The sequence below is a fragment of the Perognathus longimembris genome, chromosome 25, assembly GCF_023159225.1.
Source record: "Perognathus longimembris pacificus isolate PPM17 chromosome 25, ASM2315922v1, whole genome shotgun sequence".
Lineage (NCBI taxonomy): Eukaryota > Metazoa > Chordata > Mammalia > Rodentia > Heteromyidae > Perognathus > Perognathus longimembris.
Genome location: NC_063185.1, coordinates 15,301,529 through 15,327,470, shown reverse-complemented (window position 1 = coordinate 15,327,470; position 25,942 = coordinate 15,301,529). Strand labels below are relative to the sequence as shown.

General features: G+C 43.6%; 1 protein-coding gene across 8 annotated transcripts in view; it reads left to right on the top strand.

Annotated features, from left to right (window-relative positions):
• Cdkl3 (cyclin dependent kinase like 3) overlaps window positions 1–17,116 on the top strand; it is a 44,413-nt gene extending 27,297 nt beyond the window's left edge. For 7 of the 8 annotated variants that reach the window (XR_007209162.1, XR_007209161.1, XR_007209166.1 and 4 more), the window contains one exon: window positions 16,574–17,116. The gene's annotated coding sequence lies outside the window, so the exon portion shown is untranslated. The remainder of the gene's footprint in view (window positions 1–16,573) is intronic. The other variant, XM_048334339.1, reaches the window with a different exon arrangement.
• The last annotated feature ends 8,826 nt before the right edge of the window (window positions 17,117–25,942 follow it).

Genomic DNA, 25,942 nt, shown 5'->3' with positions numbered 1-25,942 from the left:
TTCCCCAGCACCACATATATGGAAAACGGCCAGAAGGGGCGCTGTGGCTCAGGTGGCAGAGTGCTAGCCTTGAGCGGGAAGAAGCCAGGGACAGTGCTCAGGCCCTGAGTCCAAGGCCCAGGACTAGCCAAAAAAAAAAAAAAAAAAAAAAAGTAGTGCTCTATCACTTTGAGCCACAGCATCACTTCTGGTTTTGTAGTGGTTAATTGGAGATAAGAGTCTTATGGACTTTCCTGATCCTAGCTAGCTTGAACTACAATACTCAAATCTCAGTCTTAAATAGCTAGGATTACAGGTGTGAGCCACCTGCACCTGGCTCCAAACAAGGTTCTTACAGGCTGGGAATGTGGCTTAGTGGTAGAGTGCTTGCCTAGCATGCATGAAGCTCTGGGTTCAATTTCATAGTACCATATAAACAGAAAAACCCAGAAGTGGTGTTGTGGCTGAAGTGGTAGGGTGTTAGACTTGAGCAAAAGAAGCTCAGAGACTACCCAGGCCCTGAGTTCAAGCCCCAGAATTGGAAGAAGGAAAAAATAAAGTTTTTACTATCTCTATTCTTGTCCATTTTCTGTTGCTAATTGAATAAGACAGACTAGTTTATAGAGAAGAGATGTGTATTTGGCTCACAATTCTAGAAGCTAGACTTAAGCCCAAGGATCTGTAGCCAGCCTCCTGCTTAGTTCTGGGGCAGGCAGCCTCCTGCTGCATTAAGACATAGTGAAGCACTTCATATGCTAGTTCAAATCTCTCTCCCATTTCTGATAAAAACCATTAATGCCATCACAAGTGCTCCACCCTCATTGCCTCCTCTAATCCTAACTACCTTCCAAAGGTTCCACCCCCACAAACCTGGATGCTGGGGAATTAACCCAGCATGTCACGCCTAATTGCTAGGCAATTGCGGTCACACTTTGCTCCTTCCCTGTTGACACAGGAACTTCTGAGGGCTGTACTTAATCCATAGAAATATAAATTTATTCTGGATTTTTCCACTCTCTCAAAATTAATAAAATTTATCTATGTGCTGTTATACCAGACTAAATAAGCTGGTCTTGGTATGTACTAAAGCTGGTTAGTACAGCTGGATTTGTATGTACTAAATGCAAAACCACAAAGCAAAACATAATTTCTTTATCACAATATTGTAGTACCTTTTCTTCTCAAAAAAAAGTTGGAATTAATACCCATGTACAAATAATAAACCTTTCTAACAGACTCACTGTTAACTGTAGTAACTAATCTCTTCCAAATAAATTAAGAGTAGTTCAATAGGTATAAGTCTGCCTATGGTCATTCTATTTATATATTTGTTCATTCTTATACCAATATCAAAAATTGTCAGTTTCTGCCAAAATGTCTTTTAGAATTTGATTGGAATTGTTTTAAATCTTTATATCAATTAGAAGAGAATGGATATTCTAACAATATTGAATCTTCTAGTCTACAAGCCTGATATGAGCTCTGTTTGGAGCTTAAATATCTCATATTTTATAGTCTCATATTTTATAGCTTGCTAAATTAATTCCTATATATTTTTTATTCTATTGAAAATGGCTTCCTGTTTCAGACTCCTCAGTAGCTTAAGCTACAAGCACGTATCACTGTGGATCATAGCACGTATATTGTAGGTACACAGTAGCTAGTACGTGGCCTGTAGGCCCCTTTTGAACAAGAGGGTAAGGTTGCTTCTGAAGTTCCACTCTGAAGTTAGATAGCCCAGGTGTCCTCCAGAGGGAGCCCAAGGTCCAGCTGGAGTTAGCCTCTGCCAGGTTTAACAGATAACAAGGCATTTTCTGTTGGACCGAACTTACTTATGGAGATGAGATACTACTACATCACATTTTCCTCTCTAAATCTTCTAGAAGAGAGATGCAATAAAAATGCAAGCTAGGAATTGGATTTCCAGACATCTAACTCCAAAGTCTTACGATATTTCAAACCAAGCCCTAGAAAATGTATACATGTTCCAGGCAGCATTTACTTTTGGGCGTCTCCTCTGAGTAATTTCTTTGAGGCTACTAATTACTACATTGAACAGTGTTATTATGATATTTAAAGCATCTGATGCCTTATGAAAAACAAGATATATTATAGAATAATCTTGCCATTAGCAGTCTTCTTTAGGTTGTAATTCAGTTTGAAAATTTCCTTTAATTTTCTGTTCTCTGAAGAACATTTGGTGGCATCAGAATATTTGTTGAAATTATATAAATTTCTAGAGATTATTTTAATAAAAAGTTTATTGAATGAATATTCCATTTTAATAAAAATAAAAATCCATATAATGGGCTGGGAATGTGGCTTAGTGATAGAGGGCTTGCCTACCATGCTTGAAGCCCTAGGTTTGATTCCTCAGTACCACATAAACAGAAAAAGCTGGGAGTGGCGCTGTGGTTCAAGTGGTAGAGTGCTAGCCTTGAGCAAAAGAAGCTTAGGAAACAGTGCCTAGACCGTGAGTTCAAGCCCCAAGACTAGCAAACAAAAACAAAAAAAAAACCCACCATATAATGTAAACAATACATATTAGATTGAGTTATAAGGCTAATAGCTCCCAGACAGGATGGCTCAAGCGTAGTTAGGACTACTAGATTAGGAAATCTTGGTTCAAGGTCAGTCTGGGCAAAAGGAGTTTTAAAGATGCCATTTCAGCTAATAGACATGGTAGCACGTGTCTCTTATCCCATCTACAGGGCAAGCACAATGACTGGGCATGGTGGTCTGTGCTTCTCATTCCCAGCAACATGGGAAAGCATGAATGGGAGCATCACAGCCCAGGTTATTTTCCATAAAAACACATCTAAGGGGCCAAGAGTTTGGCCTAGTGGTAAAGTCCTTGCCTAGCATGCACGAAGCCCTGGGTTTGATTCCTTGGTACCACATATAAAGAAAAAAGCTGAAAGTGGTGCTGTGGCTCAAGTGGTAGAGTGCTAGTCTTGAGCAAAAAGAGCTCAAGTACAGTGCACAGGCCCTGTGTTCAAGCCCCAGGACTGGCAAAAAAAACAAACAAACAAACAACCATGTAAGAGAGAGTCTATACAGTTATATACTCTAAGGTTTTAGCATTATCAGGGAAGTAAAAGAATATTTATTTGTATTAAACTCAGACAAGTCAAAGGTGCTAATAGAATTCAAACTACAGTAAACCTGCCTTATTCATGTTCATTACATGTAGTTTTGAGCAGGCATAGTAAAGAAGCAATAATAACATTTTTTGTGTGCTAGTACTGAGGTTTGAACTCAGAACCTGGGTACTGTCCCTGAGCTAGCACTTTACCACTTGAGCCACAGCTCTCCTCCCAGCTTTTTGTGGCTAATTGGAAATAAGAGTCACAGATTTTTCCTGCCCAGGCTGCCTTCAAACTGTGATTCTCAGAAATAGGCTTCCTGAGTGGCTAGGATTACAAGTGTGAGCCATTGGCACCCAGCAAAAAAAAAAAAAAAAAAAAAAGAGAGAGAGAGAGAGAGACACCAAGGTTCACAAGAATAGTTTGTATACCAGCAGAAGCCTTGGAATTTGACTCTTAGGGTGTTTGATCAGAGACTGGAATGTTCCTATTCCAAACTATTAAAAAGATATTAATTTCTGACACATTCTCAGGACAGGGGATTTATACCTTAGCAAGGATCTTAGGGGGAATATTGTTGTGCCAAGTTGCAAGACCACCCCCAAGAAGACCACCGAGATTCAGACACTCCGAAATGCAAAAGCAAGGCAAGGGTTTATTTAACGAGCTGCCAACTCGGGCCTCGTCCTACCCACCGACACAGCGGAGGTTAGGAGGAAGCCCCGAGCTGTGATTACACAGGGCTTATAAAGGCAAAGAACAAGGTTACAACCATCAGCTGTGCAAGCAAGATTAGAACACAGGAACAAATCTGATTGGCTCGGGGTTCGATTCTAAAATGGGGTTCACGTGGTGGGGCCTGACTTCAAAGTCTGGCACCTCAATATGGCAGATTCACTACTACTTAGTAGTTAAGAAGTCTTGCAGAAGATCTAGCCAGTACTGAAGATATTGGAAATGCCTGGATTACCCTTATAGATGACAGAGGAGGGAATAAAGAGGTTGAGGGAAATGGACATGGTAGAATAGATGTACTGTGTAAAACCAGAAGTCCTGACAGCTCTAGAGGACAACTTTCATTCACCAAGACCATTAAAAATGCCCTGGTGGGGGCTTAGCAGAAGAGTGCTTGCTTAGCATGCATGAAGCCCTGGGTCCGATTCCTCAGCACTGCATAAATGGAAAAAGCCAGAAGTGACATTGTGGCTCAAGTGGTAGAGTGCTAGCCTTGAGCAAAAAGAAGCCAGGGACAGTGCCCAGGCCCCGAGTTCAAGCCCCAGGACTGGCAAAAATAAAAAGGCCTGGTGAGCTGAGTGCTGGACTCACCTGATACCCTTGCTTCAGGGTAGGCTCAAACCAGAAGGATTGTGGGTCCGCAGGCAGAAAGTGGACAAGACTCTGTCTAAACGGAAGAAGCTGGGCGTGATGGTGGATACTTGTCATCTGAGTTACAACAGAAAGCCTAAAATAGACAGATCACATATAGACATGCCTAGACATATACAGATTGGAGTGTAACATTCTGTCACTCTTAGCTTCATGTAAGACCAAAAGGGAACTAGATAAGGCACCTGTAAAGAAATCTAAAGCCAGGCACTGGTGGATCACACCTGTAATCCTAGCTACTCAGGAAGGTGAGATCTGAGGATAGAGGTTAGAAGCTAGCCCAGACAGGAAAGTCCATAATACTCTTAGCTCCAGTAAACTACTTAGAAAATTCTGGAAGTGGCCTTGTGGCTCAAGTGGTAGAGCACTAGCCTTGGGCACAAAGAGTCTCAGGGACTGAGGCTCAAGCCCTAGTACCAGCAAGAAAAAAAAGAAGGGAGGGAGGGAGCGAAGAAGAAATTTAAATGACAGCAAATGACATAAGACCTATAGCTATATGTGGATAGGTGATCTTAATTGGTTTCATTCTGTCATGAGTATAGTTGGGTTAAGGAAAAAAAAACAACAAAATAAAAAAAAACCAGTTAAGTGAAAATGAGGAGATATGAATAGGGCTATAAAAAGAGAGCATTTTAAAATAAATATATGAATATAAGATCTTTTCTAAAAACAGGGAAGTTCCAAAATGGAAATGGGCAGGTTAGGGACAAACCAGAGGGCTAACAGCATGTCACAGGAAGATTGTGGTAGGATTTGTGCTAAATATACCTGATAGGATAAAGTAAGGGATGAAGAGATGTAAAGACATTATAAGAGGACATTTTCTGGGTAAGAAAGGCTTTTTCATGGTAAAATAAAGGTTTTCCCTAAAGCAAGGTGTATTCCAAAAGAGAAATAGACAGATAAGGACAAAAACAAAGGAATGTAGAAGGACTTATGAGAGGGAAGGTATAGGAAACTTGGTAAATTTACTCATTGCTGTCTTGGTACATTTGTGGGAGGTCAAGGCAGATGGAGATATGTACGTTCCAAGGCTGGTAACCCTCTCCCTCCTCCTCAGAAGCAGAGTGCCTCATGAGATGGAATCCCATCTCCAAACCTCCACTATAAAGGGAATGGATTGGAACTAATGACATATTTTTTAAACCAGACTTCATATTCTACTTTTAGAAAGATTAAATTTTCTGTAGAAACATCTCAGAATTAACCTTTGCATGGTTAATTCATTTATTCATTGCCACCATAGTTAAGACAGCTGGCTACCACCTATTTCAACAGAGAATAGATACCTATCATTGTAGGGAGTGGCCTCACCCTGTCTTTCATTTTTTTAGAAGAGGAAATAAGATACCGACTCTAAGTCCCAGAGACCAAACTCTTAGAAGATATATCTAATAAAAGTTGCTGTAACAAAAGTCAACTAAAGATGGTTCTGTTTTTTGTGTTTTTTTTTTTTTTTTTGCCAGTCCTGGGCCTTGAACTCAGGGCCTGAGCACTGTCCCTGGCTTATTTTTTTGCTCAAGGCTAACACTCTACCACTTGAGCCACAGCACCACTTCTGTTTTTTTCTTTTTTTTTTTTTTTTGGCCGGTCCTGGGGCTTGGACTCAGGGCCTGAGCACTGTCCCTGGCTTCTTTTTGCTCAAGGCTAGCACTCTGCCACTTGAGCCACAGCGCCACTTCTGGCCGTTTTCTGTATATGTGGTGCTGGGGAATCGAACCCAGGGCCTCATGTATACGAGGCAAGCTCTCTTGCCATTAGGCCATATCCCCAGCCCTGGTTTTTTCTATATATGTGGTGGTGAGGAATTGAACCCAGGACTTCATGTATACGAGGCAAGCACTCTACCACTAGGCCATATTCCCATCCCCTAATTTTTTTTTTTTAATAATCCAGAGATTCTTTCTTTCTTTCTTTTTTGTCTGTTTGAGGTGCCAGACTTTGAAGTCAGGCCCCACCACGTGAACCCCATTTTAGAATCGAACCCTGAGCCAATCAGATTTGTACCTGTGTGCTAATCTTGCTTGCACAGCTGATTGTTGTAACCTTGTTCTTTGCCTTTATAAGCCCTGTGTAATCACAGCTCGGGGCTTCCTCCTAACCTCCGCTGTGTCGGTGGGTAGGACGAGGCCCGAGTTGGCAGCTCGTTCAATAAACCCTTGCCTTGCTTTTGCATTTCGGAGTGTCTGAATCTTGGTGGTCTTCTTGGGGGTGGTCTTGCAACTTGGCACAACATTTGGGGTTTCGTCCGGGATAGCCCCAGAGACCCCGAGATCCCAGACTCCGAAGGTAAGAAAACAGCGCTGTTCATTTGTCTTGTCCTGTAATTTGTCTGTTTGTCTGTTTTGCTTTTGCTTATACTTGTAGGGCGCGAGTCAGTTTGGGTTTTGGCCGGAACTGACCAGGAGGGCCTCCTAAACGAGACTCAACCCGCCCATCTTGTACTCGGGTCCACTCCTTCTGCACCCTTGCAGGAGGTTGTGGGCCAACTCGGGTCCACTCCTTCTGCACCCTTGCAGGAGGTTGTGGGCCAACTCGGGTCCATTCCTTCTGCACCCTTGTAGGAGGTTGTGGGCCAACTTGGGAGATCTCCAACATGTAACTCGGGTCCACTCCTTCTGCACCCTTGCAGGAGGTTGTGGGCCAACTCGGGTCCACTCCTTCTTACAGGAGGTTGTAGGCCAACTCGGGTCCATTCCTTCTGCACCCTTGTAGGAGGTTGTGGGCCAGCTTGGGAGATCTCCAACTCGTAACTTTTCTTAGGCCTGTGTGTTTTCCTCCTTTTGTATTAATTGTTTTGTTTTTGTAGCCTTTTGGAAGAAATTTGGAAGTAAAATTGTCCTAAATAATTATTGCAAAGTGAGAAAAGGAGAATTATGGCTACCAAAATGTTTTAATTGCCATTCCAGCTTCTTTGTAGGTTTTTTGTAACAGTTTCCAGCAGGCCCACAGAGAAGCACAGGTGATTCCTACAAGTTTGTCAAGATCTAATACTGACCCTTAATAAGTTCCAGGTAAGAGAGCATGCTTAAAAACTACTTCTATGTGGACCACCTTGTTGCTTATAATTGGAGTAAAGTGGCCCCTTATAAGACTCATTGATCTGAATCTGCGGTTCGAAGCCAGCCCGGGCAAAGAAAGGTCCCTGTGAGAGACTTGTCTCTAATCAGCCAGCAGAGTGCTGGGAACGGAGTTGTGTGGAGCTCAAAGTGGTAGGGTGCTAGTCTTGAGCTGGAGAGCTGAGGGACAGCGCTCAGGCCCTGAGTCCAAGTCCAGTGGAAAGTCACTCCTCCTGGGACAAAAGTGATGGAGCATCCAGAGGCAGTAAGCCACTGCTTGGATGGCAGAGATGGTGTCAGATCCTAGAGTCACTACTGTTGGCCTTTCAAAAGTTAAAGCCGGGAAGTCCTATAAGAATAGTTCATAAGCATGCCTTTCCAACGCCCATGTCTGTCTACTGGGCAGGAATTTGCCAGTCATCTGTGATAGTGGTTAGTAAGGGTAAGTTTGTCAAATGAGAGGATAGATTAAAATCTCACCCCCCGCATTTACTCAAAGCCCTGACTGGCAGTGAGAATTTTAAGCTCATACATCTGTGTTTAGGAAAGAAAGCTTGTAGACCTGAGATTGTATTGTGTCCTTATTGAGATCTGTTAAAGGCCTGCAAAGGTATATTGTTAAAAATTGCAAGATCTGTCAGCTTACCAATGCCCCCAATCAACAGATTACTAAAGGAGCTCGCCTCTGTGGGAATAGGCCAGGCGTGTATTGGGAAGTAGATTTCACAGAAATTACAAATATTTGCTAGTTTTTGTAGACACCTTTTCAGGATGGGTTGAAGTCTATCCAACAAAGCATGAGACTGCGAATGAAGTGGCTAAGAAGATCCTGAAAGAAATCCTACCCAGGAGACTAAACTCCTTAGAACCACGGTGGAAGGGACCCTAGACGGCATCGCCACTTGGGTCCATTGCTCCCACGCCAGGCCAGCTGACCCCTTTGCCCTGGATGACAACTACCGTGATGGAACATGGGAGGTCTCCAAGCACCCAACTCAGCCGCTTCGCCTTCGCCTCAAGAAAAGAAAGTTAGACTGAATATTGTTATAATTTTCTTTTTGCCTTCTTTCCTTACTACCCTGGCTAGTGTTGATGTCATTTTGGCAGCTCACTCCAAAGTGAGGTGACCCCCTTATTTTAGGTAGTTTTGAGCTTGCTCAGGAATACGGGTATAGCCACCCGACCCTTAGAGCACAGTTGAGAAGTTTATGTATTATTTTGTTGCTTACATTTGGATACTAAACACTATAGAGCTAATGGTAAGTCTGTATAGCTGAAAGTTAATTTTCAGTTTGCAGCAATCCTGCAGTCCCTTGGAAAAGTAGACTAAGGTTATAGGTTCCTGGCTAGGTAAGGTCAACGCCCCTGAGTCAGCCTGAAGAAATTACAGAAGATGGATGATCTTCACCCATCAGCCCCCCTTTAAAATCAAGGGACCAGAGTTGTTTTTGGGAAGATGAGGCAGGATAAACTAGAGACATGCAAAACAGAGGTACAGAGACTATTCTTGTAAGAAATGGTGACAGGCCCTTTGGTTACTACATTGGGCCCTATTGGCCCATGCCTTACCTCTATATCATCCCCTAGACATGCAAGCCATTGAAATGGACAGAATGGAGCCATGATTGGCTCCCAAGGTACCAAAAAGAAAAAGGGGGAAATGAGGTGCCAGACTTTGAAGTCAGGCCCCACCACGTGAACCCCATTTTAGAATCGAACCCTGAGCCAATCAGATTTGTACCTGTGTGCTAATCTTGCTTGCACAGCTGATTGTTGTAACCTTGTTCTTTGCCTTTATAAGCCCTGTGTAATCACAGCTTGGGGCTTCCTCCTAACCTCCGCTGTGTCGGTGGGTAGGACGAGGCCCGAGTTGGCAGCTCGTTCAATAAACCCTTGCCTTGCTTTTGCATTTCGGAGTGTCTGAATCTTGGTGGTCTTCTTGGGGGTGGTCTTGCAACTTGGCACAACATGTTGAGGGGCTTGAACTCAGCCTGGACGCTGTCCCTGGGCATTTTTAGGTCAAGGCTAGCATTCTACCACTGAGCCACAGCTCCACTTCCAATTTCCTGGTAGTTAACTGGAGATAAGAGTCTCACAGACTGGCTTTGAACCTCAGTCCTCAGATCTCAGCCTCCTGAGTAGCTAGGATTACAGATGTGATCCACTAGCCACCTGGCTTAGAGATTAATCCTTTTTTTTTTTTTTTGGCCAGTCCTGGGACTTGAACTCAGGGCCTGGGAATTATCCCTGAGTTTCTTTTGCTCAAGGCTAGCACTCTACCTCTTGAGCTACAATGCCACTTCTGGCTTTTTCTGTTTATGTGGTACTGAGGACTCGAATCTAGGGATTCATGAATGCTAGGCAAGCACTCTACCATTAAACCACATTCCAAGCCCATGTGTTTTTGGTTTTTTTCTTATATTAACTTATTATTATTAAGGTTATGTATAGAGGGGTTACTGTTTCATAAGAGATTAATTCTTTTTTTGGCCGGTCGTGGGCCTTGGACTCAGGGCCTGAGCACTGTCCCTGGCTTCTTTTTGCTCAAGGTTAGCACTCTGCCACTTGAGCCACAGCACCACTTCTGGCCATTTTCTGTATACGTGGTGCTGGGGAATCGAACCTACGGCTTCATGTATGGGAGGCAAGCACTCTTGCCACTAGGCCATATCCCCAGCCCCAAGAGATTAATTCTTAAAGGTCTCTGTTTTGATATTGAAAGGGGCCACCTGTCATAAATTGTGTTCCTGCTCTCTGTCTCTGTCTCTCTTTGTCTGTCTGTCTTTCTCTCTGCCTCTCTTTTGTGCAGTACTGGACTTGAATTAAGGGACTTTTTTTCCACTCAAAGCTAGCACTCTACCACTTCCAGCTATTTGATGGCTCATTGGAGATGAGAGTCTCAGACTTTCCTTCCTGGGCTGGCTTTAAATCACAACAATCAAATCAGCTTCCTGAGTAGTTAGGATTACAGGCGTGAAGCACTGGTGCTGGGCAAGGTTCTGTTCCCTTTTCATATGACTTTTGGTCACAATGAACCTAGTAGGTGCTGGGTCCAAGCAGTCAAGGAGTTTTCAGTGGTCCTGGAAATGGGTCTGGATTGCTACTATGAGGGGAAAGGACCTCCCAAGATTCTAGTGAGATTATTGACTGTAGAAAGAGGCATTTCCTTGGTGTATAGTAGACTGGGAACTCCCAGGAACAGGAGAGTTCCGAAGAATTAGAGTAGTTATGCTCACCTCTTTTTTTCTTCATCTTTTTCTCTAGGCCCAGAGAGAGATTAAACAAGATAGGTAGCATTGTTAGCATTCTTGATGATTCTCCTTTATGATATATAGTAAAGAGATGAGATTTTGAAAAAACTGGTTAAGAAAAAAATATTTTTCTGCACTATGATACAGCCTCGGTATAAATCAGAAAAATGGAGAGATCTGGTCTATAAATGGGAGACTAATTTAATACTATTTAGTTAGACTGTTTTTCTTTGTCAGTTGTGATGCTTGAACTCAGGGTTTGGGTGCTGTCCCTCATTGCTCAAGGCTAGTGCTCTACCACCTTGAGTCATAGTGCCACTTCCAGTTTTCTGGTGTTTAATTGAAGAGTCCCATAGACTTTTCTGCATGGGCTGGCTTTGAACCACAATCCTCAGATCTCAGCCTCTTGAGTAGTTAGGATTGCAGGCATGAGCCACCATTGCCTGTCTTAGACTTTTTTTTTTCCAGTCCTGGGCCTTGAACTCAGGGCCTGGACATTGTCCCTGAGCTCTTTTGCTCACGGCTAGGATTACAGGTGTGAGACACAGGACTGTGCAGTTGATGACACATAACCCATTCCCTGGAAGTTAATGGAACATTAACCTTACAATCCATCTCTATGCCAAAAGACCACAATAAAAGCTTGAAGCTGCCCAGTCCTGTATTTCACACCTACCTGGCAAGGGCAAGACCCTGAGTTTAAACTCCAGTACTGCCAAAAAAAGAAAGCAAGCAAAACCAGCTTGAGATTTTAGGATCTTCAATACAGCACTCCTTCTTGAGCCTGCTCACTCTCCTGGAGAATGCACTTTTGTCTTTCTTTCCTTTTGCTTTGAATTAATAAACTGGCTCCTGCTTAAATCTCCAGTGTTCGTCCTTGAATTCTTTTCTCTGATGAGACTTAGATCTTTCTGGCCCTGGAACCAGTGACCAAAATCCAATGACAGAGTCACACACAGGATGGCCTCCAACCCCTTTTGTGCCATGGGATTCACTGGTAATATCATATTGTATGATCATAAAGAACCAGCCTTGGAGAACACTGGACCAGTCTTTGTACTCACAAGTCAATTGGCAGCTCAGAAGAAATACGTGGAACAAATGGCATGCCTTTCTTTAGGAATATAGCATGTGCATTAAAATCAGAAGCCTTGACATGGATCTCTGTCCTCAAAAGAATTTTCAGGGGCTGGGAATGTGGCTTAGTGGTATAGTGCTTGCCTAGCATGCATGAAGTCCTGGGTTCAATTCCTGAGCACCACCACATACACAGAAAAAGCCAGTAATGGTGCTGTGGCTCAAGTGGTAGAGTTCTAGCCTTAAGCAAAAAGAAGCCAGGGACAGTGCTCAAGTCCCAGGACTGGCAAAAAAAAACTGCAAAAAACAGCCTGTGTAGCAGCAGAAGCCAAGGCAGATTAGTTGCTTAGGGGGGCATTTGCTCAAAGACACTGGAATGGAGACCTAGATGTAAATAATAGTGTTGTGCCAAGTTGCAAGACCACCCCCAAGAAGACCACCGAGATTCAGACACTCCGAAATGCAAAAGCAAGGCAAGGCTTTATTTAACGAGCTGCCAACTCGGGCCTCGTCCTACCCACCGACACAGCGGAGGTTAGGAGGGAGCCTCGAGCTGTGATTACACAGGGCTTATAAAGGCAAAGAACAAGGTTACAACAATCAGCTGTGCAAGCAAGATTAGAACACAGGTACAAATCTGATTGGCTCAGGGTTCGATTCTAAAATGGGGTTCACGTGGTGGGGCCTGACTTCAAAGTCTGGCACCTCATTTCCCCCTTTTTCTTTTTGGTACCTTGGGAGCCAATCATGGCTCCATTCTGTCCATTTCAATGGCTTGCATGTCTAGGGGATGATATAGAGGTAAGGCATGGGCCAGTAGGGCCAAAAGTAGTATCCAAAAATAACTCTGGTCCCTCGGTTTTAAAGGGGGGCTGATGGGTGAAGATCATCCATCTTCTGTAACTTCTTCAGGCTGACTCAGGGGCGTAGACCTTACCTAGCCAGGAACCTATAACCTTAGTCTCAGTCTTGAGGCGAAGGCAAAGCGGCTGAGTTGGGTGCTTGGAGACCTCCCATGTTCCATCACGGTAGTTGTCATCCAGGGCAAAGGGGTCAGCTGGCCTGGCGTGGAAGCAATGAACCCAAGTGGCGATGCCGTCTAGGGTCCCTTCCACCGTGGTTCTAAGGAGTTTAGTCTCCTGGGTAGGATTTCTTTCAGGATCTTCTTAGCCACTACATTCGCAGTCTCATGCTTTGTTGGATAGACTTCAACCCATCCTGAAAAGGTGTCTACAAAAACTAGCAAATATTTGTAATTTCTGTGAAATCTACTTCCCAATACACGCCTGGCCTATTCCCACAGAGGCGAGCTCCTTTAGTAATCTGTTGATTGGGGGCATTGGTAAGCTGACAGATCTTGCAATTTTTAACAATATACCTTTGCAGGCCTTTAACAGATCTCAATAAGGACACAATCTCAGGTCTACAAGCTTTCTTTACTAAACAGATGTATGAGCTTAAAATTCTCACTGCCAGTCAGGGCTTTGAGTAAATGCGGGGGGTGAGATTTTAATCTATCCTCTCATTTGACAAACTTACCCTTACTAACCACTATCACAGATGACTGGCAAATTCCTGCCCAGTAGACAGACATGGGCATTGGAAAGGCATGCTTATGAACTATTCTTCTAGGACTTCCCGGCTTTAACTTTTGAAAGGCCAACAGTAGTGACTCTAGGATCTGACACCATCTCTGCCATCCAAGCAGTGGCTTACTGCCTCTGGATGCTCCATCACTTTTGTCCCAGGAGGAGTGACTTTCAACTTGGACTCAGGGCCTGAGTGCTGTCCCTCAGCTCTCCAGCTCAAGACTAGCACCGTACCACTTTTGAGCTCCACACTACTCCATTCCCAGCACTCTGCTGGCTGATTAGAGACAAGTCTCTCACAGGGACCTTTCTTTGCCCGGGCTGGCTTTGAACCGCAGATTCAGATCAGTGAGTCTTATAAGGGGCCACTTTACTCCAATTATAAGCAACAAGGTGGTCCACACAGAAGTAGTTTTTAAGCATGCTCTCTTACCTGGAACTTATTAAGGGTCAGTATTAGATCTTGACAAACTTGTAGGAATCACCTGTGCTTCTCTGTGGGCCTGCTGGAAACTGTTACAAAAAACCTACAAAGAAGCTGGAATGGCAATTAAACATTTTGGTAGCCATAATTCTCCTTTTCTCACTTTGCAATAATTATTTAGGACAATTTTACTTCCAAATTTCTTATCTAGAAATGTATTCTTGATTTCCAAAGCCTTTTTACTAACCCAACACTAACACAACATTTTAGCTTTTATCTGCATCGGAAAAACTGAAGCTCACAGGCAATCTGAAACCAGGTGCCGCCCTTTGCTTACGGGCTGCTTGTTTCAAAAGAGCCTTTTTTTTTTTTTTTCTTCAGTTCCAGTTACTGCATGGCATGAAGACCTTTGAATTTAAACTTAGTTTTGCATCATACTGCAGTCTTGAACATGTTCACACTCACACATGCACACACACATTTTCAAAAGATCTTAAAGCGCGCTGAATAAGCATCAGCCGTACATTTTAAGACAAAAACCTTTAACAAATGATTTTAGCATTCTCCAGCTTCATTTTCCAGGGCTTGATAGTTTTAGTAAAACATTTTTAGTCTTAGTAAAACATTTTAGCGCACCAAACAATTTTCTGCTTAAGAAGGCTGGGTGGGGGGTCCCCTAGAGTTCTTTTTTTGCGGACATTCTCACTGATTGACTGATTGTGGGCTGTCACCTGTACATCTTTCCAGTGAGCTAAAGTCAAGTCCAGGGGAGTGGAAGGAACGTTCCCCATCATCCGTTTGTCAGTCAGGCACAGTGCAAGAAAAAAACACACAAAAATGAGCTATCTCCTTAACCTCCCTCCAGTGAGCTAGGATCAAGTCTAGGGGGCTAGATGGAGGTCCTCAAGATAGAACGTTATCCATAGCTCTGATCAGATGTTCAGTCCAAAAGGCTACAAGAAACAAACAATTAATACAAAAGGAGGAAAACACACAGGCCTAAGAAAAGCTACGAGTTGGAGATCTCCCAAGCTGGCCCACAACCTCCTACAAGGGTGCAGAAGGAATGGACCCGAGTTGGCCCACAACCTCCTGTAAGAAGGAGTGGACCCGAGTTGGCCCACAACCTCCTGCAAGGGTGCAGAAGGAGTGGACCCGAGTTACGAGTTGGAGATCTCCCAAGTTGGCCCAAAACCTCCTGCCAGGGTACAGGAGGAGTGGACCCAAGTTGGCCCACAACCTCCTGCCAGGGTGCAGAAGGAGTGGACCCGAGTTGGCCCACAACCTCCTGCAAGGGTGCAGAAGGAGTGGACCCGAGTACAAGGTGGGCGGGTTGAGTCTCGTTTAGGAGGCCCTCCTGGTCAGTTCCGGCCAAAAACCAAACTGACTCGCGCCCTACAAGTATAAGCAAAAGCAAAACAGACAGACAAATTACAGGACAAGACAAATGAACAGCGCTGTTTTCTTACCTTCGGAGTCTGGGATCTCGGGGTCTCTGGGGCTATCCCGGACGAGCCCCCAAATGTTGTGCCAAGTTGCAAGACCACCCCCAAGAAGACCACCGAGATTCAGACACTCCGAAATGCAAAAGCAAGGCAAGGCTTTATTTAACGAGCTGCCAACTCGGGCCTCGTCCTACCCACCGACACAGCGGAGGTTAGGAGGAAGCCCCGAGCTGTGATTACACAGGGCTTATAAAGGCAAAGAACAAGGTTACAACAATCAGCTGTGCAAGCAAGATTAGAACACAGGTACAAATCTGATTGGCTCAGGGTTCGATTCTAAAATGGGGTTCACGTGGTGGGGCCTGACTTCAAAGTCTGGCACCTCAATAGATTGACTTTGACCCACTTTCTCAGGACGTAGGGTTTAACACCCTTGCAAGGAACTGAGGGTATCTGGCAGATACACCATCACTCCCAACTGGGAGATCTTTCTATTTCCCATCCTTGTATCCTTGGGTTTTTTTTTTTTTTTTTTTTTTTTTTTTTTTTTTTGGCCAGTCCTGGGCCTTGGACTCAGGGCCTGAGCACCATCCCTGGCTTCTTCCCGCTCAAGGCTAGCACTCTGCCACCTGAGCCACAGCGCCCCTTCTGGCCATTTTCCATATATGTGGTGCTGGGGAATCGAACCTAGAGCTTCATGTGTAGGAGGCAAGCACTCTTGCTACTAGGCCATATTCCCAGCCCCGTATCCTTGGGTTTTGAAGAATTTGAGAGTCCTGATGTCCAAGGAGGTATACTCTTGCTAGAGGCCATAAGCAAGAGTAACATTTAACTAAGTTACAATTACTATGACATCTTGGGTTCCTTGTGCACAAACAGTAGCAGGTAGCAGGCAAAAGAGAAGTCACCTTACTGGTAGGGGTAGTTTACCTTGATGAACAGGAGCAGGTAGGACTGCTGTTAGAAGAGGATGATGGAGTGGCATATGTGTTTAACCTGATTATCCAAGTGTCTCCTGATATTACCTTGCACTGCTAGTAACTGAGAATAGAAAACCATAGCGACCTCAGACTGAGAATGATATTATTACCAAGAGTCTACACTGCGTAGATGTAGGTTTGGTGCAAAAGCCGTGCCTATGAGGGTATGTATGGAATCTAGAATGAATGAATAGTGGAGGTGAGCAAGGAGAGGACCAGGCACAACTCTGAGATCAAGTTCTATAATAAGGGCTGTAAGTTTGTCTGATTGTTGTTCTCTTCTGAATTTTCCCCTAGGAAGAAAAGGCAATAAGAATCATGAAGGAACCCCTCTTCAAAATTTGAGAAGTAAATCTATTTGCTGCAAGAGATGAATAATATTTGGTGGTCTCCAAAATGTATACTACATAGATCTCTATGCAGAGCCTAATTGGCTGGTCCACACTTCTTGTGTGTTAATCTCTGGTAAAGACTGAGTTTCTAAGGCCTAAAAAGGCAGTCTTGTTCTTCAGAAATGCAGCATGCCCTCTGCCTTCCTTCCATTCAGCCTGTCTTTCCTCTCATAAGGGTCAGACCTGTGTTGCAATCGTAAAATTTCTAGCATTCTCTGGATCCTTTTTCATTTTTCCTTACAGCAGTTTAATACATCTGTCAGGTCCCCTTCTTAGTTTCTGCTTTTTGGAGTACCCAAACTGGCAAAAATATACATAGGGTGAAATTTACAAGGCCAGCAAAAGAAAATCTTCCAAAGGTCTGTAAGCTAAATGCTTCTTAGAGATATCACAGTGCTTGGAGAAAACCAAGTTTGGTCTGATTTGTTCAGTCATGGAGCTTGAACTCGAGGCCTGGGTGCTGTCCCTGAGCTCTTCTTCCAGTCCTGGGGCTTGGACTCAGGGCCTGAGCACTGTCCCTGGCTTCTTCCCGCTCAAGGCTAGCACTCTGCCACTTGAGCCACAGCGCCGCCACTTCTGGGCATTTTCTGTATATGTGGTGCTGGGGAATCGAACCCAGGACCACTAGGCCATATCCCCAGCCCCTCCCTGAGCTCTTCTTTTGCTCAAGGCTAGCACTCTACCATTTTGAGCCACAGTACCACTTCAGGTTTTATTTTTCTGGTGGTTAGTGGAAATAAGAATCTTATGGATATTCCTGTGCTTCAGAGCTCAACCTCCTAAGTAGGTGGATTACAGAGAAGACAACAGCGCCCAGCTGAAACCCAAGTTTTTGCTAGCCACTGTAGAGGGATCTTATTCTTGTGGTTTTTTGTTTGTTTCTTTCTTTCTTTCTTCTGTCTTTTTTTTCTTTTGGTGCGAGTATTAGAGCTTGAACTTAGGGCCTAAGTGCTGTCCCTAAGCTTTGCAACTCAGGGCTGGTATTTTATCACTTGAGCCACAACCCCACTTCTGACTTTTTTGATGGTTAATTGAAGATAAGAGTTTCATAGACTTTCCTGTCCTGGCTGGCTTAGAACTATGATCCTCAGATCGCAGCCTCCTGATTAGCTAGTATTCTGGGTGTTAGCCACCAGCACTCAAATGCCAAGGAATTCAGTAGAGATCCCAGAAGGACCATACTATAGTAGTAGAGGTAAACTATCTTAGAATACAGACCATTTAAGATCTGCTCTTATAAAGCTTACAGGTATACTAACGAACCAAGGCAAATCAATTTCCTGTCAAAACAAACTTTAACTTATAGGAAATTTGGGAAAAAATCCTAACAATTATTTTATAGTATAGGCCCACCATCCAATAACAAACCACATTGTACTTCAGAACACGGAAACATTATTCATGGCGAATATTTAAAACCACTTAATAGAAATGAATGAATGATGAAATTAGCATGCAAGGACTTCAGAACAGCTTCAGAACAAGGATTTAAAGGACAACATAAATGAACATAATGAGGAAAGAATACTAAAAATGTGGGGGGCATTGGAGGTGTGGCTCAGGTGGTAGAGCATCAGCCAATGAACGGAAGCAAGCCTCAGATACCAAGTTTGAATTTTGGTCTTGGAAAAAAAAAAGATTTAAATGGAACTTCTAGAGTTAAAAACATGTTTGAGGGGCTGGGGATATGGCCTAGTGGCAAGAGCGCTTGCCTCGTATACTTGAAGCCCTGGGTTCGATTCCCCAGCACCACATATACAGAAAACGGCCAGAATTTGCGCTGTGACTCAAGTGGCAGAGTGCTAGCCTTGAGCAAAAAGAAGCCAGGGACAGTGCTCAGGCCCTGAGACCAAGGCCCAGGACTGGCAAAAAACAAAAACAAAAACATGTTTGAAATGAAAAGCCACTGAACTGAGTTCAGAGATTAAATAATATGGTAGAAAATATCTGTAACTTTATGACATAGCAATACAACCTGTCCAAATTGGAGGACAGAGACAGATGGAAATAAAGTGAAAACCAAAGTAAAATCTGAATAATCTTAATCTAACATCAAGGAGAGAGAGGAAAGGGCAGAAAAAAATAGCTGAAATGTCAAATGTGAGCAAAACTATAAATTCTTCTATCCAGGAAAGGGCAATGAGCTTCCAAAAGAATAATAGTAACATTGAAAATCATACCAAGGTACATAATTACTCAACTTTCTAAAATCCAGAGTGTACAGATCACAAGAGAAGGGGTAGTTATTATTTTTTTTGTACTGGTCTTGGGGCTTGAATTCAGGCCCTGGGTGCTGTCCCTGAGATTCTTTTGTTCAAGGCTAGCACTCTACCACTTGACCCACAGTGCCACCTCCAGCTTTTTCTGAATAGTTTATTAGAGTCTTAAAGACTATCCTGTCCGGGCTGACTTTGAACCATGGTCCTCAGATCTTAGCCTCCTGAGTAGCTAGAATTACAGGTGTGAGTCACCAGTGCCTGGTGAGGAGTCTTCTGTGCCACAGAAGGCATAAAGGAAAGCACTAGGGTTAGGAAGTAGGGTGAAGCCAGCTTGGGCCTTTGATCCTCCTACTTGTGCTTTCCCTCATCACTGGTTGAGATGGAATCTTCTTGAGATAGAGACATGTGTTTGCCCAGGCTGGCCTTGAACTCAGATCTGCCCATCTTTTCCCTCCCAAGTAATTAGAATTACATGATTGGACTACTGCAGCTGATTGATGTCTACTTTTTTGCCCCCTGAGACAAGGTCTTGCTGCGCAGCCCAGGCTGACCTTGAACTTGTTACATAGCCCAAGCTGGCATCAAATCTGTAATCTTTGTACCACAGCCTTCCTAGCACTAGGATTAAAGGCATGTTCTACTCTATCTAGATCATCAATATCCATTCTTTTTTGCCAGGCCTGGGGCAAACTCAGGGCCTGGGCACTGTCCCTGAGTTTCTTTGTACTCAAGGCTAGCACTCCACCTCTTGAGTTACATCTCCACTTCTGGCCTTTTCTGTTTATGTGGTACTGAGGAATTGAACCCAAGTCTTCATGCATACTAGGCAACCACTCTACCACTAAGCCACATTGCCAGTACCAATATCCATTTCTTTCTTTTGCCAGTCCTGGGGCTTGAACTCAGGGCCTGAGCACTGTCCCTGACTTCTTTTTTGCTCAAGGCTAGCACTCTGCCAACTTGAACCACAGCACCACTTCTGGCTTTTTCTATATATGTGGTGCTGAGGAATCGAACCTAGGGCTTCATGTATGCAAGGCGAGCACTCTTGCCACTAGGCCATATTCCAGGCATACACACCCCGTATCCGTTCTTTTGTTTGTTTCTTCTTTTTAGTCTTATTGGTATCTACTCTTAGTTAAAAGAAAGAAATATCAATTTAACTAGGAGTGGAAGAGAATTTGATAAATCTGAAAAAGGGAATCTATATAGAAGCAATAACTGTAAATTTATATAAATGAGTGACTCTAAAAATCAGTAAAAAGGTAAAGAATCCTGTAGCATAGACCCATGCAAATGAATAAAAGAGCCTAAAAATAAAACCACCCATGCACAGAAATTTGACATCTGACAGAAGTGGCATTTACAGTAGTTTGGAAAAAGCTAGATTATTAATAAAGGGGGACTGGGAAAATTGGTAACCCACACAGAAAATGAGGAATGAAATTCTTGCCTCAGATCAAACACAGAAATTCCTGATGTAACATAAATGGAAGTGGAGAAGGCTGAAAGCTTTTAAGAGGAATTCTAGACTATCTTTTTTTTCTCTATTGGAGTTGGAACTTGATCTTGCCAGAATGTATACCATTGAGCCACACATCCTATCCTAGAATAGCTTGAAAACTTTAGAGTAGGTATATATTTCTTTTTTTTTTTGTTTTGTTTTTTGCCAGTCCTGGAGCTTGAACTCAGGGCCTGAGCACTGTCCTTGGCTTCTTTTTGTTCAAGGCTAGCACTCTGCCACTTGAGCCACAGTGCCTCTTCTGGATATATATATAGTGCTGAGGAATTGAACCCAGGGCTTCATGTATACAAGGCAAGCATTCTACCACTAGGCCATATTCCCAGCCCTGCTTTACTTTTTCGTTTGATTTTATGTGTTGTTATGTAATACTTTCTAAATACAAAAAAGGGGGAGGGATGGGGGGTATAATCAGTTGCTCCTGATTAGCACATGTGAGGCCTTGGGTTCAATCCTTCACATGAAAGAGAGAGAAAAAAATAGAAGAAAAGGAAAGGGAGGGAGAGAGGAAGGAAGGAAGGAAAGAAGGAAGGAAGGAAGGAGAAAGAAAGAAAGGAAGGGAGGAAGGATAAGGAAGGAGGAAGAAAGAAAGGAAATTTCTTGGAGATACTGGGATTTGAACTCAGGACCTTGTCTCCACTGTTTCAATTTCTTTCTTTCTTTTTTTTTTTTTTCGGCCGTCCTGGGCCTTGGACTCAGGGCCTGAGCACTGTCCCTGGCTTCCTTTTTTGCTCAAGGCTAGCACTCTGGCACTTGAGCCACAGCGCCACTTCTGGCCGTTTTCTGTATATGTGGTGCTGGGGAATTGAACCCAGGGCCTCATGTATACGAGGCAAGCTCTCTTGCCACTAGGCCATATCCCCAGCCCTGCCACTGTTTCAATTTCATACTCACTGTATGTCAAGATTTCCTATGCTTTCTTCTGTTCAGGCTCTTATTCATTAGAGATGGGCTACCGCAGTGTAGTGTCCCTTGCCAGGCCATCATAGAGACTTGTCAGTGCTGGTCTCAGGTAATGACAGTTGCGACTTGGGGAAAAAGTAAGTGTGATACTATTAAGACAGATGAAGGGGCAGGGAATGTGGCTTAGTGGTAGAGTGCTTGCCTAGCATGCACAAAGCCCTGGGTTTGATTCCTCAGCACCACATAAACAGAAAAAGCCAGAAGTGGCACTATGGCTCAAGTGATAGAATGCTAGCCTTGAGCAAAAGGAAGCCATGGACAGTGCTCAGGCCCCAGGATTGGCAAAAATTAAAATAAAAAAAACAGGTGAGTTCCTGGGAGGAGCTGGGAACAGATAACCTGTTACCTCATCTGAACTCTTAGCCCTTGTCCACACAGGGGTGTGAAGACGGCTTCTGCCTCGGGGAACAGTACCTCTCTTACTGTGGCACCCCAGGGCCTTCATGCCATGGGGAGCCTCCTCGATGACTATGTCCAGTTCACATGGTCCAAATATGCCGGCCAGCTGCATTGTTTCTTTTCAGGGTAAGCATTAGAGGTGTCATCTTAAGGTATTTGGGTGCGGTTGAAGTCTTGGTGACATTGAGGACCTGGCAGTGACTTAAAGCATCATTCAGTACAAGACAGATGACTACTCCATCAGGATTCCCAGGTTTCTGTAGCTGAAGTCCCAGGTAGTCCTTCCTTTACCTCACAGCCTTGAGTATAGCCAGGATGAGAGGATTTAGCTCAATCACAGCTTTCACTGTACATCCTGCCTGAATCACAAACACATCATGAGTGCATACCCCAATTGTATCACCAGGTAGAAAAGACTCTAAGATTTTTTTTTCTTTAGCCCTCCACCATATTTTAGGTCCAACACTTGGTGGTTTCATTTTTGTGAAAGCTTTGGGAACAGAGGAAGTCATAATTCGATAATATCATTTCTACTTTACATTATCTATATTACTTTTCCCTCAAGAGCCCTCTCAGCTCGACTGTGTTCAATCGTATCTCCTTTATCCTTTATTTGTTCTCAAGAAATAAATTCTGCTTAAGAGTTGAGGAGGCCAGGCACCAGTGGCTCATGCCTGTAATCCTAGCCACTCAGGAGGATGAAAAATAGGACCATGGTTCAAAGCCTGTTCAGGCAGGAAAGTTCGTGAGACTCTTCTCTCCAATGAACCACTCAAAAGCTGGGAGTGGAACTGTGGGCCAAGTGGTAGAATTCTATCTAACCTTGAGCAAAAGGCTCAGGGACAGCACCCAGACCCTGAGTTCAAGCCCCAGTGCTGACAAAAAAAAGAAATAAAATTTAAAAAATGAAAAAAGGAGGAGAAGTAGTCCCTGATTTAAAATCTTTTGCTTATAGTTTGAAACTCTACTATAATATTATGTACAATAGAATTATATATTTCCTGTGCAGGGAAATGAACTATCACAATGATGAGTATGACTGTAGCTTTAGTCCACAAACAGGTGAATTACATAATTGGTTGCTAACTCGATTTTCTTTTTTTTCTTTCTTTTTTTTTTTTGTCAGTCCTGGGGCTTGAACTCAGGGCCTGAGCACTGTCCCTGGCTTCTTTTTGCTCAAGGCTAGCACTCTACCACTTGAGCCACAGCACCACTTCTGGCTTTTTCTGTGTATGTGGTACTGAGGAAGCGAACCCAGGGCTTCATGCATGCTAGGCAAGCACTCTACCACTAAGCCACATTCCCAGCCCTAACTTGATTTTCTATATCAATCAAGTTTTCTTCATGTTTATCTCCCCTCTTCCCCCAAGCCCTCAGTACATGTCAGGGATTCAGTAAAAGTTGAGCAGAAATGTGCCATTAAGTAATTTTAATGACAGAAAACTCAATGAAAACTGTGTTTGTTTTACTTTCCCATTCTAGAGTATGGAAGTTGTGGCAGATTGATCTTTTGAAAGTTCCAAAGCTACCATGAAGGGTAGCTCTTATTCATTGTACTGCATTATTCCTTATTCTAGAAATGAATTCTGGTGGTTCAATGTTTGGTAAAACACAGACTACATTCTGGAAACATACAGCAATGACTAGGGGGAGAATAGACTTTGCAGAGTGTAGAGGGCAGTGGGAAGTCAAATTGTGCCAGTAAATCAGGGATGAACCACAGAGACCTCTGAATGCTCTGCTAAGATGATGATGGATGCTCAAGTGTCTACTAGTGAAGTGGCAGGACTAGATAGATGTGTGCTTCAGGAAGGCAATTCAGTGTGAAGGCGTGGAAGAGGAGGTACGAAAACCAGTTAGGTGACTTTTACGCGAAGCTTCTAGAACATGTGACTTCCTCCTGTAAACCTACATGGCATTGTTTCCTTTTAAGAGAAAATAAAACAGGGCGCTGGTGGCTCATGCCTATAATCCTAGCAACTCCGGGTGCTGAGATCTAAGGATTGCAGTTCAAAACCAGCCCAAGCAGGAAAGTCCATGAGACTCTTATCTCCACTCAACCACCAAGAAATAGAAGTGGTGCTGTGGCTCAAAGTGGTAGAGCACTAGCCTTGAGCACAGAAGCTCAAGGACAGCACTTAGGCCCTGAGCTCAAGCCTAGGACTGGCAGGCAGGCACAGACGCACGCACGCACGCACGCACACACACACGCAGATTAAGCCAGGTGAAGTGGCTCATATTTGTAATCTTAGGCACAATGGAGGTGGAATTAGGAAAATTGTAGTTTAAAGCCAACCCTTGCAAAAAAATAAATAAATATTGAGAACCCATCTTAACCAATAAGCCAGGCATAGTGGTATGTGCCTATGTGCCTGCCGTCTTAGCTATTGGGAAGTTCAGGCAAGAGAAACAAGATATGAGTCTCACCCTGGGCAAGCAAGATCTTACCTGAAAAACAAAGCAAAAGAGGGCTGGTTGTATGGCTTAGATGATAGAATTCTTACCTAATGAGGGTTAGGACCAGTGTTCAAATCCTAATACTGCCAATAAATAAATTAATTAATTAATAAGTTTGCTGTGAGATCAGATCACCCACCTAAGCAATTCTGACAACAAAGCTAGAAATGTCCTATTTAACTGCAGAGCCCCTAGAGTTGAGCCTCCCTAGTTCAAAAGTTCAGCTCCAGAGCATCATTGGAATCGTTTAGATTTTGGATTTTCCGATTCGGGAGCGCAAACCTGTAAAACCTATGCACATGTTCCCAAATCTGAAAAACACTGATAGCTGCCAGTTATCCATTCAGAACTACTACAAAAGGAAGCTACTAAAAGATATTTCCTGGAGGTACTATGCAAACCATGACATCACTGCAGTTTCCCAGAGCTCCTGAGACTGCACAGATGAACAGTTCATCCCAGCATCCAATGGCTCCTCCCCCTTTCCCAAGGCCCAAACCCTTGACGAGAAAGTTTTGCTTCTTTTGCCTCTGCCAACAGCTGGGGAAGCCTACCTGCCCATACCAGGCTCGTTAGCCAATGATGAATCTGCTATACTTCCTCATTCTTTCCTTACCATGAGCATAATTTGTAAAGGCTATACTGCTGGGTGCTATGGCTCACACCTGTAATACTAGCTATTCAGGAAACTGAGATCTGAGGATCGCAGTTCAAAGCCAGTCCAGGAAGGAAAGTTTGTGAGATCTCCAATCAGCTACTAAAAATGTCAGAAGTGGATTTGTGGCTCAGGTGGTAGAGCATTAGACTTGAGCACAAAGAAGCTCAGAGACAGGACCCAGGCCCTGAGTTCAAGCCCCAGGACTGGCAAAAAAAAAAAAAATGAGGAGTGAAAAGGGACACAGTCTCACTCAATGTAGTGGCTCATGCCTATGATTTGAACTACTTGGGAGGTAGAAATAGGAGGATCTTGGTCTGACATCAGCTCAAGCAAAAATGTGAGAACCTATCTGAAAAATAACAAAAGCAAAAAAATGGCTAAGGGTGTGGCTCAGGTAGGAAAGTACTTACCTATTAAGTGTCCTTGAGGCTCTGAGTTCAAAACTTTAGTGCTGCTATAAAGAGAAGACAAAAAGGGCTGGGAATATGGCCTAGTGGCAAGAGTGCTTGCTTCGTATACATGAGGCCCTGGGTTCGATTCCTCAGCACCACATATACAGAAAATGGCCAGAAGTGGCGCTGTGGCTCAAGTGGCAGAGTGGTAGCCTTGAGCAAAAAAGAAGTCAGGGACAGTGCTCAGGCCCTGAGTTCACGGCCTAGGACTGGCCAAAAAAAAAAAAAAAAAAAAAAAAGAGAAGACAAAAAAGGGAAGACATTTAGAATGAGATATGTAATGCAATACAGTGACATAAATGAAAACATATATGAAGTAAATGAAACTTCCCATGAACAGATATAAGCCAAGAAATATAATCAAATAATTAAACTGGTTATCTATGGTGGGAGACCAAGTGGGAAGACTTGGAAAGGTGTGTGAATGTACACACAGAAAACAAAGAGAGGCCTGTGTGGACTCAGTGATCGAAGTATGAAGGGCTATGGGGCGAAAAGGGTGATTACCTTAATTATCACTCTATAGCTGAGGCTTGATGAGTTAAAAATAAAAATGAAAAATGAAGTGCCCTGAGTCATGCTATTTGAGGCTTTCCTCCACCCA